Below are 22039 nucleotides of genomic sequence, written 5' to 3' on the forward strand. Positions count from 1 at the left end.
AATATTTAAGTGTTCTCGAGAACTAAAAAGTATGCAGCTACGCTGCGTATTTATTTCGTCATAAAATATCTAAAATTCCCAAAATAGCAAAATTGGTCCATTTAGAAAAGTTTAAAAATAATGATCGCCGTTCTTTATGAAAATTTTAAACAATACGCACCCAGGACGGATAGAGTACAGCAAAAGCACGTTAGGCTCAATTTTCTCACTTAAAACTGCGTATGGTCATCCCAACGCTGTCTCGTTGTAACATATAAAATAAAAAAAAAATCGTTCATGTTGAGTACTGACTTCAATTTTTTGTTGTAAAAAAAAAAAAAAAAAGAAAGAGGAACTCGGTACTGTATTTTGCATCTCTTCAACCATGAAATAAGTAGTGCTTTTAGTTTGAGTGTTGCATCCGTTTTCCTACTACGGTACGTTGAGGTAGCGAGCATGTGAAAGCGCGTACAGCAAGCTTTTATTTATATTACCTAACAGGCCCATTGAAGGGCATTGAGTAAGGGGGGCGGGCAACAGTAATTACATGACAGAATTAGCGAAGTGCAACATCGTTATGCAATATTAACACGCAACGAATTCAGGTTATCACGGAATGTTTCACGATTGGAGATGGATGCAATGTGATCCGGGAGACCAATGTGCAGTAGCTGTTGGTAGTGGTCATGAATTAAATGCCCGCGTTTGACCGTGAATGCGCATGAAACTAAGTGCGTTGTGAATGAGGCGAGACGTGCGCACAGGAGCATGAAGAGGCAAACAGGCAAAGTTGCTACCGTAAATGTACCTGCGACACAGGACATAAAGGAGCCATGACGCGGCGATGTTCTAATGACTGAAATGCAAGGTCTTGTTTTATTCGTGTGATGATCGAATGATAGTCGTAGTTGCCAGAGGTGAATCTGGCTGCAGAATTCTGAACGGCTTCCAACATACGGATTAGATAATCTCGATATGCTGACCTTGTGGAAGAAGCTTACTCACTTTGGTGGGGGCGAACGTACACTCTTAAAAAAAAGGTAGTCCCAAGCGACTCTTTTCGGGGTGTATCTGCTCGTCGCACATATGATGACCTTTTGGGTGGTAACCCGTACTCTCTTGAAAATACAGTGCAGGCGACTCCCTCACAGTACCGGTGACTCTCTCCCGCAAGACCTACTGAGGTGTATGTATTACTCCCAAAGCAGGAGTTGATGCGAGTACCTCAGTGGTCCATGCAAGTACCCCTTGGTAGTCAGCGATACCCCTTTGGAATGGCAACAATGACCCTTCCTAGGGTAGTCATCTGAAGACTCACAATGGTGGTGTACATGACTACCATGGCAAGAGTTGGTTAAACTACCTTTTGGGTGGTAACACGTACTCTCTTGGAGACACAGTGTGGTCGACTCCCTCAGTACCGGTGACTCTCCCGCAAGAACTACTGAGGTGTATGTATTACCCCCAAAGCAGGAGTTGATGTGACTACCTGTGTTCCATGCAAGTACCCCTTGGTAGTCAGTGGTACCCTTTGGAATGGCAACAATGACCCTTCCTAGGGTAGTCATTTGAAGACTCACAATGGTGGTGTACATGATTACCATCACAAGAGTTGGTGAAACTACCTCCTGGTACTTAACCAGACCCCTTGTAGCAACTGCTGTGACCTCTGCCTGGGTAGTGAATAGACTATCTCTACACTAAGATGGAAGCTCACAACATAATAGATTTTAGTTTGCATGTGCAACAAATGCGTAGTTATTCAGCCACCATTATATGTTATGATAAACTGCAATACTATAAACAACTAAAAAAAAAACACTGAGCACATAACACTACATTGAGTGAAACACCAAGAGCAAATATTTCGCTACTATCACTGTATTAACCTCAAATGCATCAATGGACTATACCTGGCAAAAACAGAAGACAACAGTCTGATTTGCTAAATTGGAATCAATGGCCAACCTTGAGAAACATTATGCTTCAGTTTACAAAGCATACTAAACAGCTGCAATATGTCCAAACTTATGAGGTAATTTAGCATTTCAGGCATTTGAAAAAGGATTTAATCCTTTGCCATGACAAAGGACTCATTTATTTCAATATGCCATGGAGGCATACATGGACAGAAGAATTAAATTTCAATATTGATATTAAGCGACAAATTTACAATCTCACCAAATCAAAGCAATCATACAGCATTGATGCTAATGGAAGAAAAGAAATATGCCTAAAGGCCAGATAAATGCAAAACCGGACATTATAAATAGCGCCAGTTCAATATCCTCGGGGTGCCGGCATAGTAAGTACATCCCATAATGTTTCAAAAGTGCAACTTCTTGGCCGTCATTTCATCCAATTTGTCAAAAAAGACTATTGTCTCACCTCCTAAATGTTTCCATTAGCACTGCCTCCATGTTTGCGTCAAATGCTGCCTGCTCCGGTTAAGATCTGAAAGAACAGCACAACTTAAAACTTTGTAAACATTTTATTCAATAAGAACATGAACACATTACAGTAACCTTTAGCAAGAGCACATATAGTAATCACAAGGAACACTTATTTATTATAAGCAGAGAATCCAGTTTACAGCAGGAAGAGAGGAGCCAGAGAATAGCTATAATGCATCCGTAGATGTTCTCTTTGAACGAACCATAAATGGCCTTGCCATCAGGGCATATCACAAGCCCACACACGTGGATACACAATAGGCAGAACATATTTAAATAAGTATAAGAATATATGTATAAGTTCATTTTCCAGATTCAACTGGAGGGTAGGTTTTTGGCAAAAAGCTGCCTGCACAGCTTGACTGTCCAGAAAACCCCTACAAGCAGTAGCACAAGAGTGGTGCAGGAAATCTTCAACAGACACACATAGAATAGTCACATTCAATAAAGAGAAACATTCACTATTTATGCATACAGAGTCTATTAATCTTTGCACAAAATTTGAACAGTAAAATCGAAACGCTGAAATGGTCACGCATATGTTCAGAAATAATAAAAGTAATAACCAAGTAAACATGCAGCATCTACTAGCAAAGACATAAAATCACATTTCAACAAAATATTTCCGCAGCTCAGCTTTGGTATACCCTTTTGTATGTTTATACGTGTTTAGAACACGAGGCAGGTTATAAGACAACATTTGAAATTTATAATTAGCACAAAAACATTGTATATTCCATGTATTAATAGGTCTTATGTGTATGTTAGCACGACACATGTCCAAAGATGCCAGAGTAGAATGAAAATTGGCAGTGGATGCCATTGAGAAATACATTTTTTTTAACAACTTAAAGTTATACAAGTGATTGACGCGGACAGTGTTATGTGCTTCAAAAGCACACTTGGAGGTAGTTGTATTGTCAACATTAGCGATTATTCGAACAATTTTCTTTTGCAACACGAGAACATTATTTATGTTTGTTTTGGTCATTGTGGCCCATACTAAACTGCACATGAACATTGTACATGGCTTCACTTTGCTGTAAGTAATTTGAGACAACAGCTGTCTTCCAATAATGGGGCTCACTGCTGTGAACTTATAGCATAATGCCCTCCAGTGTCACATTTTCACATGAAATCTACAGAATATTTCTATTATACATGAATGAAATGCAAGCTGTGATTCTATAGGGGAATGGCACTGAGCTAATGCCTACTAAACAATCTGCGTAAGTGTGAATGACAGCATCATTAACAAGACTACCCTGCTGCTTTGCAAGGAGTCACTCCATCTAAGTAACATCAAAAGCGGGTTGCGCTCATCACGGAGATGAGACAAAGTTCCAAATAAGGGCCAGAATTATGTAGTATTGTTTATTGATCAAATAATGCTCACTATGTTCTGTCAAGTTAAAAATGCCACAGAAAACAGCTAATTATAATGGCCGCCGGCAACTCAGCGCTGTGACATACCACGTCTAGCAACTGCCTCATAACACATCATCCTTATGTAATACTCTAATGGCACTTTCCTTTTGCAGCAAGCAGTTAAAGTATTAAAGTACTGCAATGCACTTGCAAAGCAGTTATTTCCCCATAGTGGGATCAAGACCACATAATAAAAAGTACACCACAGGTACAGCATAGAAGTGTATTCTGCAGTACTGTATAAGTGCTGAAACTTCCTTCTTGGTACTGCTGAGCGATTTTCATGCTGCCTAGTTCCTGTTTCGTGGTCTCACAAAGATTATGGAATGATCAACACATTGTGACTAGAGTCGCTAAAGTTATACATTCACATTCATTGGAACCACTTTATTTGTTTAACCCTTTAATGAGCACGCATATAAATACAAAACAAATTATTTTATACCTAAATGTGCAAAAGACATTGAGAATAAGCATAATCAACGAAAATAAAGGATATTTTTTAGAAACTCCTTTAGTAGTATGGGGGAAGAAGTGGGCTTCTCCCCAAGCGACATATGGCTGCGTTTGGAATCTGTACAGAGAGCTCTTTGCATTGTGTGTCTGAGGTCACTACAGCAGATCTTGCACTGGTCTGTCTCCTCTGACCGTGCTTTCCAAAGAAAATGAGTCCCATGTCCTTTTTTTCCCATCCTGTGTTCCTGCTCTAAACTGACAAATGACACTTGCTGCCATTCAATGTTGGCTCAATACATTTAACAAGAAACTTCTTACTCAATGCCAAAAATCAGCAAGAAAAATTTATATTTTTTGGTATGCTGTATGCAGAACTCATCAATGAAGGGTTAAAACAACTGAAGTGTCAGAGCAGCATAGCCACACACTTTTCACTACATCTTAGTATGTATATCAATATACATTACAGTACGAATGCTGTATTACTAGTCTATAAATGCATCTACCACTACATCTTGAACAAATGTTTCACTCTAGGTTCAAGGTGGCGATGCGATATGATATTTTGCTTCTTTGATCACCTACAAAATCTATGACAGCATTGCAGATATAGTTGCTATAGCTGGATTGCATGTTGGCATTTGTTAAAGAAAAAATGTAAATGAAACGAACAAGTACATCAAGAGAAGCAACTTAATGTTTCAACTAAGCCACATAACAAAGAAGGAGAGTCAGTTTATCTAGTGAAATATGCATGCAAACTTGCAGCTGATCACCCGTCTTCAAAATCCAGATTTTGAGCATGTGTCACAATTTCGCTTGCCTTTCTTGCTTTCACTTCTGCATCGACTTCAGGGCATCCTGGTGGCATTCACTTTCGCATGTTTTTGTACTTGTTTCTTGGGCACATATACCATGAGAACTGGAATGAAATGAAAGAAATTGACTTTACATACCTAATCAACAGTTCAATGACTTCCAGTTTTTAAAGAAACTGCAAACACAGCACAGTTAAACATGGAGTTGCCCTAACCTTAGCTTGCTTTTTGCACTGTTTCCTTCATGTTCCAAAATGTACCAAGTGAGCTATTTTAGCACACCTTCCAACACAATATCTGAGAATTACTTTCAGTATTGGTGTTGGTCAAAACTTTAATGCATGAAAACGGCTACAGGTACAAAAATGTATTATTTAACCAAATACATATTTAGCTGAGCATGCAATTAATTTTACAAGAGGTGGCCATATGCATGCCAGATGCAGAGGTGCTGTTGATATCTTCATATTCAGTTAAGCGGCAAAGCTTTAAAACCACCACATCTCTACTCAATCACAAGCACACAGACCTGAACAGCTGCAAGCAAGGATGGCCATAAACTTTACAAAGTAGTAAGAAAGGCTTTGGCAGCATGCTTAATGTAAAAAAAAAATTATGGGGTTTTATGCGCCAAAACCACGATCTGATTAAGGGGCATGACGTAGTGGGGCACTCCGGAAATTCGGATCACCTGGAGTTCTTTAACGTACACCTAAATCTAAGTACACGGGTGTTTTTGCATTATGCCCCCATTGAAATGCGGCTGCCTTGGCCAGGATATGCTTAACATCTAAAAGTGCAAAAGAAATAATAAAAAGTTATAAGAAAATGCTATTACATGGCCAAGGTGCAATGTGTCCCTCAGAGCTGGGTACTTGTTTACGAGGCTCCTTGTAGCAACATTGCACAATTATTTGGGTACCTGATGTTTAAAAAAGCATGCATCAACCTTCGACATCAAACAATATGCAACATTTCCATGAAATAATATCAAACAGTTGAACTGTGAGTCATCAGATGGGAGAATTTAAGTAAACTGCACCATGAAAGCATTAGGTACGTGACAAGACCGAGGTTAGAGAATTGATCAGATGGATTTGACACAGGACAGGGGTAACATTTAATCCTTTTGTCCTGCAATAGCCAAGATAAACGGATAATCATGACCAGAGTTCACAAACTCTTACAATACTTTGACCAAACAAGATGTTATAAAAGGTTGTAATTAATATTTCAAATTAGCTTATTACTGAAATATGCACACAAGGGAAAATTAGCCATGAATACAAACTTGAAGGAGCATCTCCTATAAGAATTTACAAGGGCAGCTTATTAAGCTAGTTGTTGATCCATTATCGTGAGTGTACAGTGCAAAGGTTAAACGAGGACATAGACACAAGCACTGACTACCAATGGAGGTTTTATTGCTGAATACACACAATAGTGATACAGCTATCTGAAAAATAACTACTAAAAAGAACAAAGCAGACCATCAAGAGGCACACGAAGAAATGTAGAGTTGCGTAAAAAATGCTGGCCGTAGGTTTGACTTCCCAGAAACTTGAGCTCTCTTTCAGATAAGGCAATGGATGGCTTGTTGATGCATGCACTCGGCTCCCATGCCAATTGTGCTACTTCAAGTATGATATGGGTAAGACCATCCTTGTGCTTGTGAATAACTGACATTCTTTCAAACCAAGGAGTGCAGCCACGCATGCTAGTATGATGCGCCAAAAAAAACTTTCTCTGCCACTGCGCACATTATATGCATGTTCGCACAACCTCTCATGAAGGCATCTGGCAGTCTGCCCCATATGACAAGCGCCGCATGAAAGAGAAATTTCGTACACAACATTTTATGTGGATTCAACATGCCAAATCTTGCGCTTGACCTTGCAGATGCCTTTCTGACTGCCCTATCAGAAAAAGAGCTAAAGTTATTCTGGAAGTCACGTGAACGGCCTGTATTTGTGATGCAATCATATTTTTTTTGTATCTCGATTTCCAGCATAGTTCATTTTTTGGCCACTCGTCTGCTTTTTTTGTTCTATCTTCAGAAGTTAATGTTTTTCAGATAGCTCTTTCACTTGCTTGTGTAAATTCGGCACATTGAATAATAACCTCTCTGTTGACAGTCGGCACTTCTGTCTATGTACCGTTTACCTTTGTGGTGTACACTACCTATAAGAACTGTAACCAGCAGCTAAAGAAGCTTTATTCAACGCGCCATTCTAGCGCCCTCGCCCACTCATTAACCCAAGACTCATGGCAAGGAAACCACGGAGGATATTGCTCCATTGAAGCATGACATAAATTATGACTGAGTGTTAACCTTCCTGTAGCTTTCATGACTGTTTTTTGTGAAGGAAAAGGAATGGAAGTAGAAGAAATGCTGCTGGTGGTAACCGAACTCGCAAATTTGACATGACGCATGCAGCACTGTACTAATTCATCTAGCCACAACTGTCTTTCCATCCAATTCAGTTGGTATTTGTATACCCGCATAAAATGTAGCGCTGCTAGTGTCAGGGTTCATGTTGTTCGCCAGAATAAAGAAAATGGGCTCAGGGCTGCAATGTCGACATTGCCATTGAATATTTAAATTTCGAGGTTATGAGTGAACTGTAATTCAGAACTAGTCAACGATGTATCAGTGATAAAAAAATTTCGAACCAACAATGCCATATACACTGCTAAACACTTAAAAAGGCACTGCACAATTTGGACATTGTTCACTGCCCCAATGCAAAGCTTTAGGAAAACAATTTTTTTCCCCTCGGTTATCGAGCATTTTCAAGGGGAACTACGCAGCAACTAAGTTATAATCATGAATTAGACAACAAAAACTTGTTTTGATTATAGACACCTTCCACTTGCCTTAGTGACATAACCGCATGAGAATGGAGCGTAATACGCTAATTAACATTGTGCTTACCATTCATATTGCAATACAAGGTTGGGAAAAATGCACGACTGAACATAATTGAGACATTACTGTGGAATGAATTCTCATTAAGTACATTCTATCCCAACTTTATTTACATCTGCCATAGGTTGGCAAACTGATGCATGAGTCGACTCACTCAGACTGATCTCGAAAGTGAGTCTCAGTGAGTCCGACTGAGTTGAATTTCTGTAGGTCTTAGCCCGAATGAACCAGGCTGAATAGAATTTTGGTGAGTGTGAGTTCTCATTATTTTGCTGACCACTGCATCCAGGTAATTGTTGTGACTTACATTGTCTGAGATGACGAATTGTAGGCAATCCATTCAATTTTCTTTTGAAGATTGTCAGGCATGCCTCCTGCTGTAATATTTCAGAGGTGTGCAGCAACGTCAATGGGCATCGGAGGCAGTGTCTACGTTGACTTCCTTGTACTCCTTTGTACTCTTTCCATTCCTTGTACTCTCCTTTGACTGCATTCTCCGCATGTCGAACTGCACTACCAGACAGCCTTAAAAAGAGAAGTATTCATTGAAATCAACAACAAAATCCAGTGCTAGAAAAACATAAGATGTGGTATCACAGACTATCACTCCACATGCTCAAATTTACCTACTATATAGTTAGTGACGAGCTAAGAATACAGGAAGGGCTCTTGATAGATATGGGCACATTTGCCATAGCAAATGGAGCCCATTGCTTTTCAAGGATAATGATGTACGAACAGCAAAAATCACTGACTGAGACAACTGACTCGTTACAGTATGAATGGGCTGTTAAAACGAAATTTAAAGAGGAATTTTATCACCCCTTATACAGATACCTCCTTACTAACACACCATGATCCCTCTCCCCCTTTTTGCATTGGTACCATGCACAAGGAAGGCGCATTATTGGTCCCTTCACAGACATTGGTACCATGAGCAAGAAGCTCCCCCACCAAGGTGAAATAAGCAACCATAGTGACGCACCTGCAAACATTCCTTCTGAGGAAAACTTATTGCTAGCTAAATCGTCTACACAGGTATTGCTTTGTGAAGGACAAATACTGGGCCATAAAGTGCCAAGACCAGACTAGCATTGTCTTGGGACCAGAAACAGAACAAAAGCAGGTCATATGAAGGCCAAGGATGATTTGATAGAACAAAAATATACTAGAACATTCTGGTTCTCAAATACACAAACTAGACCGCTTGTGTTTATCCAAACATTATTAACTCCCTATCACATTTCTGGTGGCTAATGAATTAATATTTCAATGAACGCATTTTTTCTGATAACTTCTTGGTGCCTTTGCTTATAAGCTTTTTTGGTGAAACATGGCTATTATTTCAAACAGGAAGTCAAATTTTCCCTCAGCATTACATAAATCTGAGCTACTGAGATAGATACAAATGTCAAGGTCGGATAAGACTTTGAAGGATGATACGGAAGGATTGAGGAGTCGCAAACATGATTGTGCTTCTTAAGCTCTTCATATATCATCAGTTATATTTGGGCTGTCTAGACTGCACAAAATTTAAAAAAATATTTTGCAGCTTTTTGTTTTTATGTTTTCATAAATACACCTCATTTGTCATATCTATTAGTAGCAGAGCATTATAATATTTAACAAGGACAGTGGTATGCTATAAAAGTGGAACTAGGACTATATATATACATAAAAATATTAGGGGGAAAAAAACGTTTTATTTTTACATAGTGGAATTGCCCCTATGGCATGCATTTATTTGTTTACTAAATTCCCATGAGCTTATTCCCCAAAGTTAAGATACAACCAGGGGCAGAAAAAAGCTTTAGGACAGGAATGAGTGTCCCTTGCTACTACTTTACTGAAAGCAAACAGGTTCATATTTATAGGTGAAGGTGGCCATGTGCGCACATACATTTGCACGCAATACTCAAACAAGCTTGCCCATTATTATTCAGTCATACAGTGCAGAAACTGTCATTCAATTCAGTTCAAGCCACAGATGTATCACTGACATAGACATCACATTTCATGTTGATGAAACAGGCCTCCATTAATTCCCATGCAGACAATCTTTGCGTTTACCAAGAATGCGGATGTGGAAAAGATATGGCTCACATGTGCAGTAATTGCAGTGCATAGGCAAATGTGCATTAATCTTATTGCTGGCAGACAGCTCATGTTCCCTTGCAAAATCGTTGGTGCAACAGCCTGTCTGGCTGATATGCACCTTGCCACAATTAAGTGGAATTTCGTACACCATACCGACCGCGCAAGTCACATATGGCCTTGTATGATTTTTACCACGAAGGGTCAGCTTCTGTGGGTCTGAGATGCGTGGGCACAGGCCAGTAAGCTTCCATGGAGCCAAGAAAATAATAGGTACTTTGTACCTGCTGGCCACTTTCTTTAAATCGTGGGCCACTTCATGCATGTATGGAACAACATGCAGCCTTTTCTCCACTAGTGGCTTGGCAAGGGGCATCCAAGCGTTTTTTGGCTGTGACGCTCGCCTCCTTAAATCATGGGTTTGCGGAACTGCAATATTTCTATCTCAGCTATTAATGAGCCAATTTGAAAATTTTTGCAGTAGAATGCTCCCAAGAGGGCACCTAACAACTTCCAGCGTATAATTAAATTAGCTATGTGGCCTGGTGAGGGGCTCTTTAAAGTACTGCTAATAGCGATATTATAGCTTTCCAGCATACGACAGGTTTTAATGTTATACAGAGTTAATGCATGAGTACAGATTAAATAAGATCGGGTGCATACGGCTTTTTTGGTGCCTATGATGCTTCGGCGTGGCTTGGAGAGACAACCAAGTTAATCAATGCTCCATCACACACCATCGTGCTTTCACCCATGTCGACGTAGCACTGGAACCGGTCGTTGGAAGATCTGAAAGCACACCCAGATGGTTTATCAATAGTTTTGCACATTAGAAGTGAAGCTGTGGGCACTGAACAGGCACTGATTAATTAAACAGCCTTTTCTTATGGTTGCTGTACTGTCCCAAACAGGTTTGTTATTTAGAGCCATCACAGCACAGCACAGCGCTAATCCTGCTGCCCATAGGTGAGCTAAGTACAGGACGCATTAAGCTAACAAGGCTAAGCTTATTTATGCAATGTCAGCAACCACCAGTGTATAAGAACAGATGATTTCACAAAGATAGAACCATATTGCTGATTGCCCAAGGTTTTCATAGTCCTATTGCTTAAAATGCCAGCAATTTTTTTTTCCTCAGTTGGTTCAATTTAACTTCATTGCTGTGTGAATGTTGCAGCGCACAAATGACGACAAAGATTGAACAGGCAAACAACAAGTCCGTTTTCGTCGCCTTGCCTGTTTTATTAGTTAAACGCTGAAGAAATTTGCAGAATATGGCATACTGCGACCAGTTATGCTAACTAAAGCACCATAACATTGACTGAAGCTGTTACTACTCCCTCTCCTACCAGATAGGGAAGCGATTGCACACCTTACCCCAATATCAGTAGTAAACCAACTGCAGAAGTTTTCAGAAGATGGAAGTCCTGAAAAGGCTAGTTTCCTTGCGGCTTCTCGACACGGCAATAATTATAGTTGAGCAACGTTGTGTTCGTACGGGCAAGTATGCGCTACACTTCTCAATTTAAGGTCAAGTGCATTGGCTGCGACGAAACAAAAATATTAGTAGTTGGCAGCACAGTGAAGTGACACAGAGCAATTTCCTAAGACTCGATCTGTCAGTTCAAAGCGCGGCAACCGAAGTTATTAATCGTGCTCGACATTTCCGCTACGCATACTGTTGCTACTTTGCCCATATTTATTTATTTATTTATTTATCATACCCTCAAGGTACGGTTGTACATTGCAGAGGGGAGGGGCAAAGTAAATACAGAGGCAAATCACAAAATAAGGAAGGAAGGCAAACAACATTGCAAAAAACATTGTATACAAAATAACATAAAATGAACCAAACAATGACCAAATCCTCTTTGCGCTCCATAACGCGCAGTACATTTACGCTCACCTGTATTAGAAGATCGTTGCCTGTCATCAGGTACACGAACCCTCCCGTCCGCAGGCTTTCGTGGAGGTCGGCGAGTTTCCGGGCGCCTGTGAGCTTCACGATTTTCTTTGATAGCTCCTGCGAAACGAGGCAAGCCGCTTCTTCCGTGCAGCACGCTAGTCAGGTAGCTAGGCTCAGTGGAGCCCTGGAATAGGGGCCCACCCTTGCTGGAAGAGGCTCCAAGTCGCCGGCGCCCAAGACGACCGAGACCTCGAGACGCTAAATCCTTTAAGGAACCAAAATAAAGTTTCTCTCTCTCTCTCTCTTCCGCACCAGTCGGCGAGCGTTCAGTTGAAGCCGGATCGGACGACATACTGCCACCGTTGTCAGATTTCACAGGCGCAACGCAAGCAAGAGGCAAACCGCTCCTTCCGCACCAGTTGGCGAGCGTTCAGTTGAAGGCGGATCGGACGCCATACTGCCACCGCTGTCGGATTCCACAGGCGCAACGCAAACAAGAGGCAAACCGCTCCTTCCGCATCAGTCGGCGAGAGTTCAGTTGAAGGCGGATCGGACGACATGCTGCCACCGCTGTCAGATTTCACAGGCACAACGCAAGCAAAAGAGGAATGCCACTCGCGTTTAGATACTCGTTCACCGCCGTAGATGGCAAGGTGCCGTCAGAGCCATAGCCGTGCTTCTCATAGTTGCGAATCCAAAGTCGAAGTAAATACGAAAGCCGTAAGTCATGTGCTGGATCCTGAATATTTCGCTGCGCGCGTTCGCAAAACAGTTTTCGCTCACCGCTGCACTATCCTTGCTCAAATTTGGCAGAATGACCACATTTTGGTGCCTACTTCGTTTAGTATAACACTTAGCACAGTTAATTGCCTGATCTTTGTTTTAATGCAAACTTACCGGCGCTCATGAAAATGCGAGCTGCTGCCGCGACGGTGTACGCATAAACTTGTAGCGCCGCCTGTCGTCAGCTGCAGAAAGCAGCATATCAGGGAGCGCTGCCGCGTGTTGCCTGCTCCTGGAACCATAGAGTTTCTAAACTCTATGCCTGGAACAGGCGACCGTCCTCCGTTAGACGCTGCTTTTTAAAGCTGACGGCAGGCGGCGAAACTGGTTTATGCTCGCGCCGTTACGGCAGCTGTTTGCAGCCTCAAGGGCACAGGCAAATTTGCGTTTTTTTTTCTTACAAGCAAGGCACTTAACTGTGCCAAGTGTAAAGTCGACGCCAAAATGCGATCGCTCTACAAAATTTGAGCAAGAACAGAGCAGCCGTTTGCACGTTTTTTGCACAGGGGTTTGCAGAACATTGCACAAAGTTTGCACATTCCATTGTGGCCGCAATGATGGTACAAACAGACCACAACGTTTTTAGATTCTAAATCTAAAGCGTTGACAGACCACCACGCCCCACAGAAGCCTTCGTACGAGGCAATACCCATCTAAAGGACACTGCTTCACAGAAGTGGTGCCTTTTCGGACTGTTACCTCAGATTTTCGCTTCTAAAATTATAGAGGGAAACGAAGGCTGGGAGGTTTACCTCCTATTCAGGGAAGTTGTAGGCATGCTTTTGTATGATGAGCTTGCCTCAGAGTCTCTTGTTTATATGGAGGTGAAAATTCAAGAATTTCTCCGTTCATTCGTTACCCGCTACCCAGAAGCCCGCATAATCCCTAAATTGCATTACCTTGTGCACTACCCACGCATGATCTCTTTTCGGACCACTCAAACAAATCTGGCGTATGAGGTTCAAGGCATCAAAGATGAAAAACTTCAAAAACATATGTAAAACACTTGCAGAGCTTCACCAACTTTCTCAAAGCTATGAATTCCGTGAGATTGTCTTCAACCAACGCCACACCATGTCAGGCCTGAAACCTGTGCGAAGATCTGTTTTACATACGTGCATTGAGGAGCGCCTGCCTGCAGGTAACGTATGGCAGGCGAAGTCAGTCACTATGCCGCAAATGGCATACGATGTGGGAGATGTGCTTTTAATGACCAAGGGAGACGAAATTGACTTATGGTGTCTTACGTGCCAAAACCACTTTCCGATTATGAGGCACTTGTAGTGGAGGACTCTGGAAATTTCGACCACCTGGGGTTCTTTAATGTGCACCTAAATCTAAGTACGCGGGTGTTTTCGCATTTCGCCGCCATCGAAATGCGGCAGCCGTGGCCGGGATTCGATCCCGCGACCTCGTGCTCAGCAGCCCAATACCATAGCCGCTGAGCAACCACGACGGGTAAGGCAGACGACCCACAATTTGGACAGATTGCAGGTATTTTTGCGGCTCAGGATGAGGTTCTGTTCTTGTTAGACAAGATGGGACTTGTTGAATTCAGGAGACATCGATAAGCACGTAAGGTATCTAAACGCAATGTAGTTTGTGCGGCGCAGCCAGAAGATGAGGTATTACCAGAGTTCCTCGATCTTTATCTGGCAGGGAAAGTGGTACCCAGATGTGAATTAGTGGTTTCATTAAAAATTGTAATATTTGCTTAGCTTTATGTTATGAACTCTAAGTGGGTGTACTTCACAGTTTGTGTTCTGTTGACGTTGTGTGTATATTCGTGTTGTATTTTTTTCTTGTTTTTTCCATTCTGTGCATGGGCAATCAATATTCATGCACTCCCCCCCCCCCTTAAGGTATCTTTATGTACAAAATACATATTAATGTACAGTGCGTTGCATAAATATACCAACCAGTGTTATTACTTTTGGAGTTTGGTGTTGTACCACCCTGCTTCAATTATTTCTTACTGAAAAATTAAAAAAACAATTTGCCTTTCTTGCTATCCTGATTATGCTGTAATACAGCACTGCATGAAACGCATTTTACTTTTTGCGGCTATAGAGTTGAACTCGGGTAGTTACATATCGTGCTCTTTCCTTTGGTATAGTCAATCAGTTATTTGATTGAGTGAACCAACGAATCCACATTCACTGCAACCTATAACATCATATGTGCCTTTCACTGACTCCCTTCAAGCAGCATGGGAGTCATCCATTTCATGCGTCATTCCCGACTTCGTTTTGTGACTACCCTTGGAAAAAAAGGTAGTCAGCGACTGAAAAAAGAGAGTCGAGGTAGTCGTGACCCTCTTTTGACTCTCTTTTTTTTAAGAGTGTAAGATATGCGAATTTTCGTACATTAGAAGGCGCGTTACGCACGTTTCTGCGGAGGTAGCCGAGGGATTGAGAAGCTTTGGATGAGACAGTTGCTGCATGCGTTGTCCAGGATAAGTCCGATCAAAGATAAACGCCGAGATATTTGTACGATGGGGCAGTCGAAACTACGGTATTAATCGAATAGTGGCACTCTGAGTTAGTGCGCTTTCGACTGAACGAGATTAACTTGTATTAACTTGATTAACGTCTGCCAAGTGGGAAAGACTATGTCGATGGAACCTACGTCTGACATCGATCTTCGATTACATCTGCTGCCTGAAATGCTCCCCGTGAACATGAATGATGCACTGGCCTAGCGGGAAAGCGCAACGACGCCACTGCAGTGGATGAGCCAGCTGAGTATGTTCAGATACGGACAGTCGCAAAACGTGTTCCAAATATTTTTTTTTAAGTTTTATGCTCGATATAACAATCTTTCCATACCGCGGAACTGCGACTACGTTTGCAACTTAATTTTTCTTTCCCAAACGAAAAATATTAACTGAGACAAGGTGAAAGAATCTCGTTATCGAGTCGCAAAGCATGGCAAAGTTTCAAAACGCGTGGTATAAAGGAGTTTTCTACACGTTAACCCTTTTACTCCGCATCTATACCACTTTTCAAATTGAATTAAGACACTGAATTTAGCATGATCTTCGCCCAACAATACGCGAAAATGTCGCAGGCTTCATTGGACGTTCTTCTAAGGCGCGTTACTAAGACGGTTCAACTGCAATTTTGTTGGCATTTTTTCAGAGTCATAAGTGGATATAGCTTGCACAGAGAGCTTGCTTCAATTCCTCTATTACGGTGATCCCACTCAAACAAATTCTTTACGGGTTAACGTTTTTTTTAAAAATTACCGACTAATTACGCCGTATCACCCGTCATCCCGGGGTCGCCAACACTGACGACATGTATCCGAAGGAACCGTATTTTTATTTCGAAACGGCTTTTTAGAATTTTATTACATTCTTCGCAGAAACACCTCGTATGTCCACCAGCACATATACGTTATGCCCAGATTGAGTCGTGAACAAAGCTGAACACAGCTACCTGGAAGCAGCAGGCATGCTACTTTCCTGTTTTAGTGGGAGCCGGCAAAAAGATTAGCTTTCCGAAGTGTTCTAGAACTTGTGCTCCGTGAACGCCGGAAAAATACAGCAGTGATTGCAACGATATGATTGTAACGTAAAACTATTCGTCTATTTTTACTCCAAATCGGCCCCTAGGCCGCCCGATACGTCAGAATAGTTCGGGTCCAGCCCATATGGGCGGGTGCAATACCTAAATGGGCAGAGCCCGCGGGCCATTTTGACCTATCAAGGAGGCTATAGGGGCCGATTTGGAATAAAAATAGACTGGAATAGTTTTACGTCATAGGGACCATGCCCTGCCTCAGCCCCATACATGTTACGCGGACACCAGTGAGCCGCCTTGTGGCATATGAAGAAGAAAAAAAAAAACTATGGGGCACCTAAGCAATTGTTACGTGTAAATGCGAGAGCATTACGTGTCTCTGAGTATGCCGCTGAGTTTAATGTTAAATTGTTACGTGTAAATGGAGAGGATTCCGTGTCGCTGACGTATGTCGATTTCTGTGTTGCGGCTAAATGTTGCCGACTTTTAAGTGCTGCTGCGTTATGTTTCCGAGGGTAATATTGCTGCCTTTGAGGTCGCAACAACGCAAGACGACAAAGCGGCCGTAGTGCGATCTCTTAGCTGAGCTCTACTCACAGTAGCGTTTGACTGGCGTGGAGTGTTATTCCTCGGTGACACCCTCTGCCCAGCGATCGCAATACTTTTCCGATCCGGAACCATGGTGTTGACACTATATTTGTTCATCGAGTTCGTAGGCGAACTCCACCTCTCACTCTGGGGAGATGTCGTAGTCGTTGTCATCCGACGGGTACCCGAATATGTAACCAGAATAAGAGTGGACACCGAACACAAGAAAGGCTACAAGGACAAGCGCTCTGTGTCCAGTGTCTGTGACAAGTGTTCTGTGCCCACTCTTGCGCTGGTTCCATCATCATGGAATACCAACTAGCCCAGTCTCCCACCTTGGGCACCTGAAGGGCGTTGCATCTTATTCGTCAACGGCGTCGGCGGGCTCCGGACAACGCGAAAGCCAGAGTGAGTAGCCGCAGCTCGCTCCGCAGCCGGTCGTTCTGCCATCTAGAGCATTGTCGGCCACGCAAAGCCGAACCACGTGCACAGGCTTGAAGGCGTTCATCACTGCCGCCTGTTGCAAACGGGAACGTAATGCAGAGGTAGAAGGGGTGGTGGAGCGGGAGATCGAATGCTCACCCTGGCCACTTTCTTTATTTTTATTTTTTACTTAGACGAAGATGACGTAACTCGTCTGCCAAATTCTGCCACAGCTTTCTGATGACGGCGGGGTCATACAATGAGCTAAGTAGTCACTTCACATTAAAAAAAGAAAAACGTGTTTTACATGTCAAAACCACCTTACATGGTGATTGTTTTTAAGTTTTATTGAGTTTGCAAAGGTAGCCTCTTGCAGATAAATGAATTCTATTCATTGAGCTAGACTATTCAGAGAGGCGCACATTCTTTGCACGAGAAATCGAAGCATCATCACCCGGTATAAGTATCCGCGTGTATACGAACGCATAGTAGTTCTAAAATCAGTGAAAACAAAAGTCAAGCTCGAACTATACTAAAGCGTAATACTGTATTATGGGGACATAGGAAGTTGCAAGTTAACTCTAACAACTACATACAAACAGAAACAGTGCTGAGCCCGAAGGTGCACTTGCCACGGCGGCCGCACTTTGACGGGGAAAACTGCAAAAGCGTGCGTTTACCATACATGGTGTGCACGTTAAAGAACCGCAGGTGACCATAATTAACCCGGAGTCCCCCACTACAGTGTGCCTCATAATGATGTCGTAGTTTTTGCGCTTAGAACCCGTGAATTTAGTTTTAGAGCGCGGCTTTTAGGCGCCCTTTCCTGCGACGAGCGTCGGCATAACCAAGGGAACGAGCACAGTGAACGATGAAAGAGCCAACGCGGAACGTAGCAGCCGATGAAAGACGGCGATAGCGAAGAGAGCGCGAGGAGGAAAGCAGAGGAGGACGGCATGGCGAAAGCGTAATAATAAAAGCGTAATTGTGCGCAAGACACGCTCTGCGGCGACGATGACTACGAGATGGCGCCAGAGTAGCGTGCGTCGTTTGGGAGGTTTGTCTGCGGCGCGTCACCCACGCGCTGTCTTACGCGACCTCCCGATTTGGGGCGCAGTCGCGCTACACTTCGCCCTGTTTGCAACGTGCCGCACGAGGCAGATTGTCGGCGCCAGCGAGTATATTGCGAAATGAAAACAAGTATAGAGCTGCTCTCAAATTTAGCATTAGGGAGTACCTTGATGGTCGGTGAATGTTTATTATACAGGCACCTTCTCCATCGCATCAAAGGTAAGAGAGAAACTCGGAGAAACAGCGAGTACGCATTTTTATCTCGAACCGTCGCTCTCTTACTTGGTACACCCTATGCCACCGTCACGCAAAATTGTATAATATATGTAAATTTAGGCTCATCGCATTAACATGACACGATAGCTAATTCGACTACCTAGAATCTGAAACTTATCAGTGCGGAATATGTTAACGCGTCGGTTTGTGATAGCACAAATGTCTGACAACAAGCTATAAACTCCCACCATTCGTTCACTATACCTGCCGTCTCACCAGCTTCGTGCGATGAAGTCAGAACCGTCAATGAGGATCGAGAACCGGCTAAGTGTCGCAAAGAGCGTATAGCTCGCCCTTTGTGCACTGCGTATCCTCCCGTTGTAGACGGAAGGATTAGTGGCGGACAAAGGGAGAGTCTTTCCTCGTTCGTCGTAAAGAGCCGCTTGTCGCTCCTCGGTGACTGACGCGAGCAACAGTATTCGCTGCCCTTCAGGGATCTGGCGGTATGTAGTTATGTGGGCAAGTTTCGCGCTTGACAACTCGCGTGTTGGCCTCACCAACTTTATTGAGGGTACACGGAAAACCCACCTCTGAGCGGCGACGAGTCCAAAGGTTTGTGGGCTTTCGTGCTCGAGCCTGAAAAATGGCGGGACGTGGAAGGTATGAGGACGGGGTAACGGAGTCGCCGATCGTTTACGGACTACGCACTTCCAGGAAGCCTTGAATAGAGGTATGCAATGTTTACTCGACGAGGCAGCACGGGGGGGAATTTCCAATCCAAGTGCGTCGACCCGTGGCCAATAGCGTTTAGACTCGGCCACTGCAGCCGCAAGCCACGCGGAAGGTTACCCATTGGGAAACAGCGCGGAGGGTCGCCTCCGATCCCAACTTGGCAGCAACCGGGAACATTGTGACAGCGGCGCAGGAATCCGCGCAACTGCGCCGGCGAAACAATGCAGAAACGAAAATGCAGAATGAAAAGAATAGTTCTAAAGATTAGGAGTCAGGCCAATGGTAACAAAAATATTAAAAAAAATGCAGATTGAACACATTCTCGGAAACGAACACCATATGCGATGCATTTTGCAAGTTGCTGGCTATCCAGCTTCGTTGGGTGTACCGCAAAGTATTGCCAGGTGGAACAACGTATTTATGTATTGCGAGCAGTTGTGTGGATGAGGCGAGAGTCTGGGATGAGGCGATCGCATGACGGTGATTTCGACGTGACTTTACGACATGTCTATTCCTGGGCTCTACATAGGGAAGTAAGCTAAAGAAACAGGGATTATGAAGTTATCTGCTACGAAGTGTTATACCATCGTACTTACCTAAACACGTGTATGTTATGTCGTTTATGTTAAAAGGATTAAACATTTTGCACACCGGCTAAGAAACGTTAAAATCTGTTCGACCTCCGTTGAATATGAAGGCGGTATATAGAATGTCGCCCAGCTTCTACGTCGTGTTAGCTGCTGCGCGGAAATAACTGGGGATAGTGGACCGATCCCGAAAGCGGCATAGTCTTGCACATCTCAAGGTGTTGTCTGCTACGATGGAAGAATGCGAGAAACTGACTCGTGACGCAAGTGCCAGACGACTAACAAAGCTAGCGGGGAAGATCGCTATCGCACGAGGATAGTATAGACAGCCGCATCACGGTGAGTGGGCGCTGCGGCGCCAGTCGCGCCCACCACCTTTAGACCTTTGTTTTTTCATGGGCGCCGCCATATTGTGCAGGCAGTGGCGCCATCTATTAGCAGTCTGATTTCACCGCCATGCTGATTTGCGAGAAATGCGCTGTATTGTATGCCAGAAATACGCTGGGCGGTGGTTACTGGCGGTTGTTTTGGGGCTGCCGTGGTCTTAGGATTGCATGGCGTCCTCTACGTTGGAACCGATTCTGTGAGAGTTATGAAGTCATTTGACTGGACACGGCCAGATTTGCTGCCGCTGATGAGGCGGACGGAGCACACATCACGATGCATGTGGGCGCGCCTGAGCGCCCACATGCAGGACACAGGACGAGCGCTGTGTCCTCCCTTGTCCGTGTTTTTTGGTGCTGTTTTAAATATGAATGATCCGTACCAACTAGCTCGCACCCAAACCCTTCTGAACCTGGGGATGGTCAACGTGCACCCAATGCACGACACACGGTATTTTTGCATTTCGTCCCCATCAGAATGTGGCCGCCGCGGCCGGGATTCGATCCCGCGACCTCGTGCTTAGAAGCATAACGCCATAGCCGCTAAATCACCGTGGCCAGTTGATCACTGTTGCCTACATTTCAGAGCTTGTGTGCGAATGGATGTGCACGCGTTTTTTTTTCTTCTTCCTTGATCACTTGTAATATATTAAACATGCAGCAGCATGTCGAGTCTACCTTTCGGCTAACCTCTCCAGTAACGGTTAAAATCTTTCTCACCAGTGGGGAAGTATTTTGACACGCCTGTTAATGTATACGGTTGCCCAGAGATACGTTCTTGAAATACGAAAGCTCTGTGAACAATTGACATAGATATGGGGTGCGAAACCCACAACACGAAAGTGATCATTCAAGAAGCCTAGCCTAGCTTGTTTGTTTAACACAGTGCGAAATTTCTGAGCAGTGTAGCTAAAAGGGCCCAAAGTGCGAAATGTCATCATTTATTCACTAGCGTACATTCGTTTCACGGATGTGCCGTTGGCGCAACATTCGCGATCTAGTTGGCACCAATGAGCATTTAAGAAACATACCTGACTATCGTAAGAGTGTGTTGCAGCCGTTCTGCTACGAATAAAAATTTTCTGCCTACATTGAAGAGCGTTCAAAGTTATTTTTAGATCACTATGGACTACCTCGCAAGTTAGGCGCGGTGCTTGCCCACGAATAAAATTGTGTTAGTAGTAACAGCATACTGTAGAAGCCGCACAGCAATAAAGATTGTTCTTTGTTTTCTTTTGTGCGGCCTTGTTCGGCCCGTTCTGTATGAAACAATCACCCGTTGTGTGGAAATGTATCCTCAGAAAAAGCCACCGCTTTCTATTTTTTTTTTATGCGATTCCTGCACGATATTACTGCTCTACAGGGCGTATGCGTTTTTTAAGTACAGCCGCCCTGATTTTTAATAATATAGCGCGAGCGTCGACTGAACTGCTGGTGAGCGCCTTATAACGGCGATAAGCGTGCAACAAGGCGAGAGTTCGCGCACGAGCCTTGTTGCCTTGTTGCACTCGCCTTGTTGCACGCTCTTGTTGCACGCTTATCGCCGTTATAAGGCGCTCACCAGCAGTTCAGTCGACGCTCGCGCTATATTATTAAAAATCAGGGCGGCTGTACAATGCTCATATGTACCATGTTGCTTTAGCAACTGCTGTGATGCCTGTGTTAAGCC

At 43.4% G+C, this 22039-nt stretch overlaps 1 long non-coding RNA gene across 1 annotated transcript; it reads right to left on the minus strand.

Moving 5' to 3' along the window:
* Nucleotides 1-2451: 2451 nt before the first annotated feature.
* On the minus strand, nt 2452-12196 carry LOC142567953 (uncharacterized). The gene is made up of 4 exons (XR_012825324.1): nt 12064-12196; nt 10821-10946; nt 8371-8588; nt 2452-5238 (listed from the first exon to the last, which is right to left on the minus strand). It is a non-coding gene; the product is annotated as an uncharacterized LOC142567953 (long non-coding RNA).
* Between the last annotated feature and the right edge of the window lie 9843 nt (nt 12197-22039).

This window comes from Dermacentor variabilis, unplaced genomic scaffold (genome assembly GCF_050947875.1).
Source record: "Dermacentor variabilis isolate Ectoservices unplaced genomic scaffold, ASM5094787v1 scaffold_15, whole genome shotgun sequence".
NCBI classification, from domain to species: Eukaryota; Metazoa; Arthropoda; class Arachnida; order Ixodida; family Ixodidae; genus Dermacentor; species Dermacentor variabilis.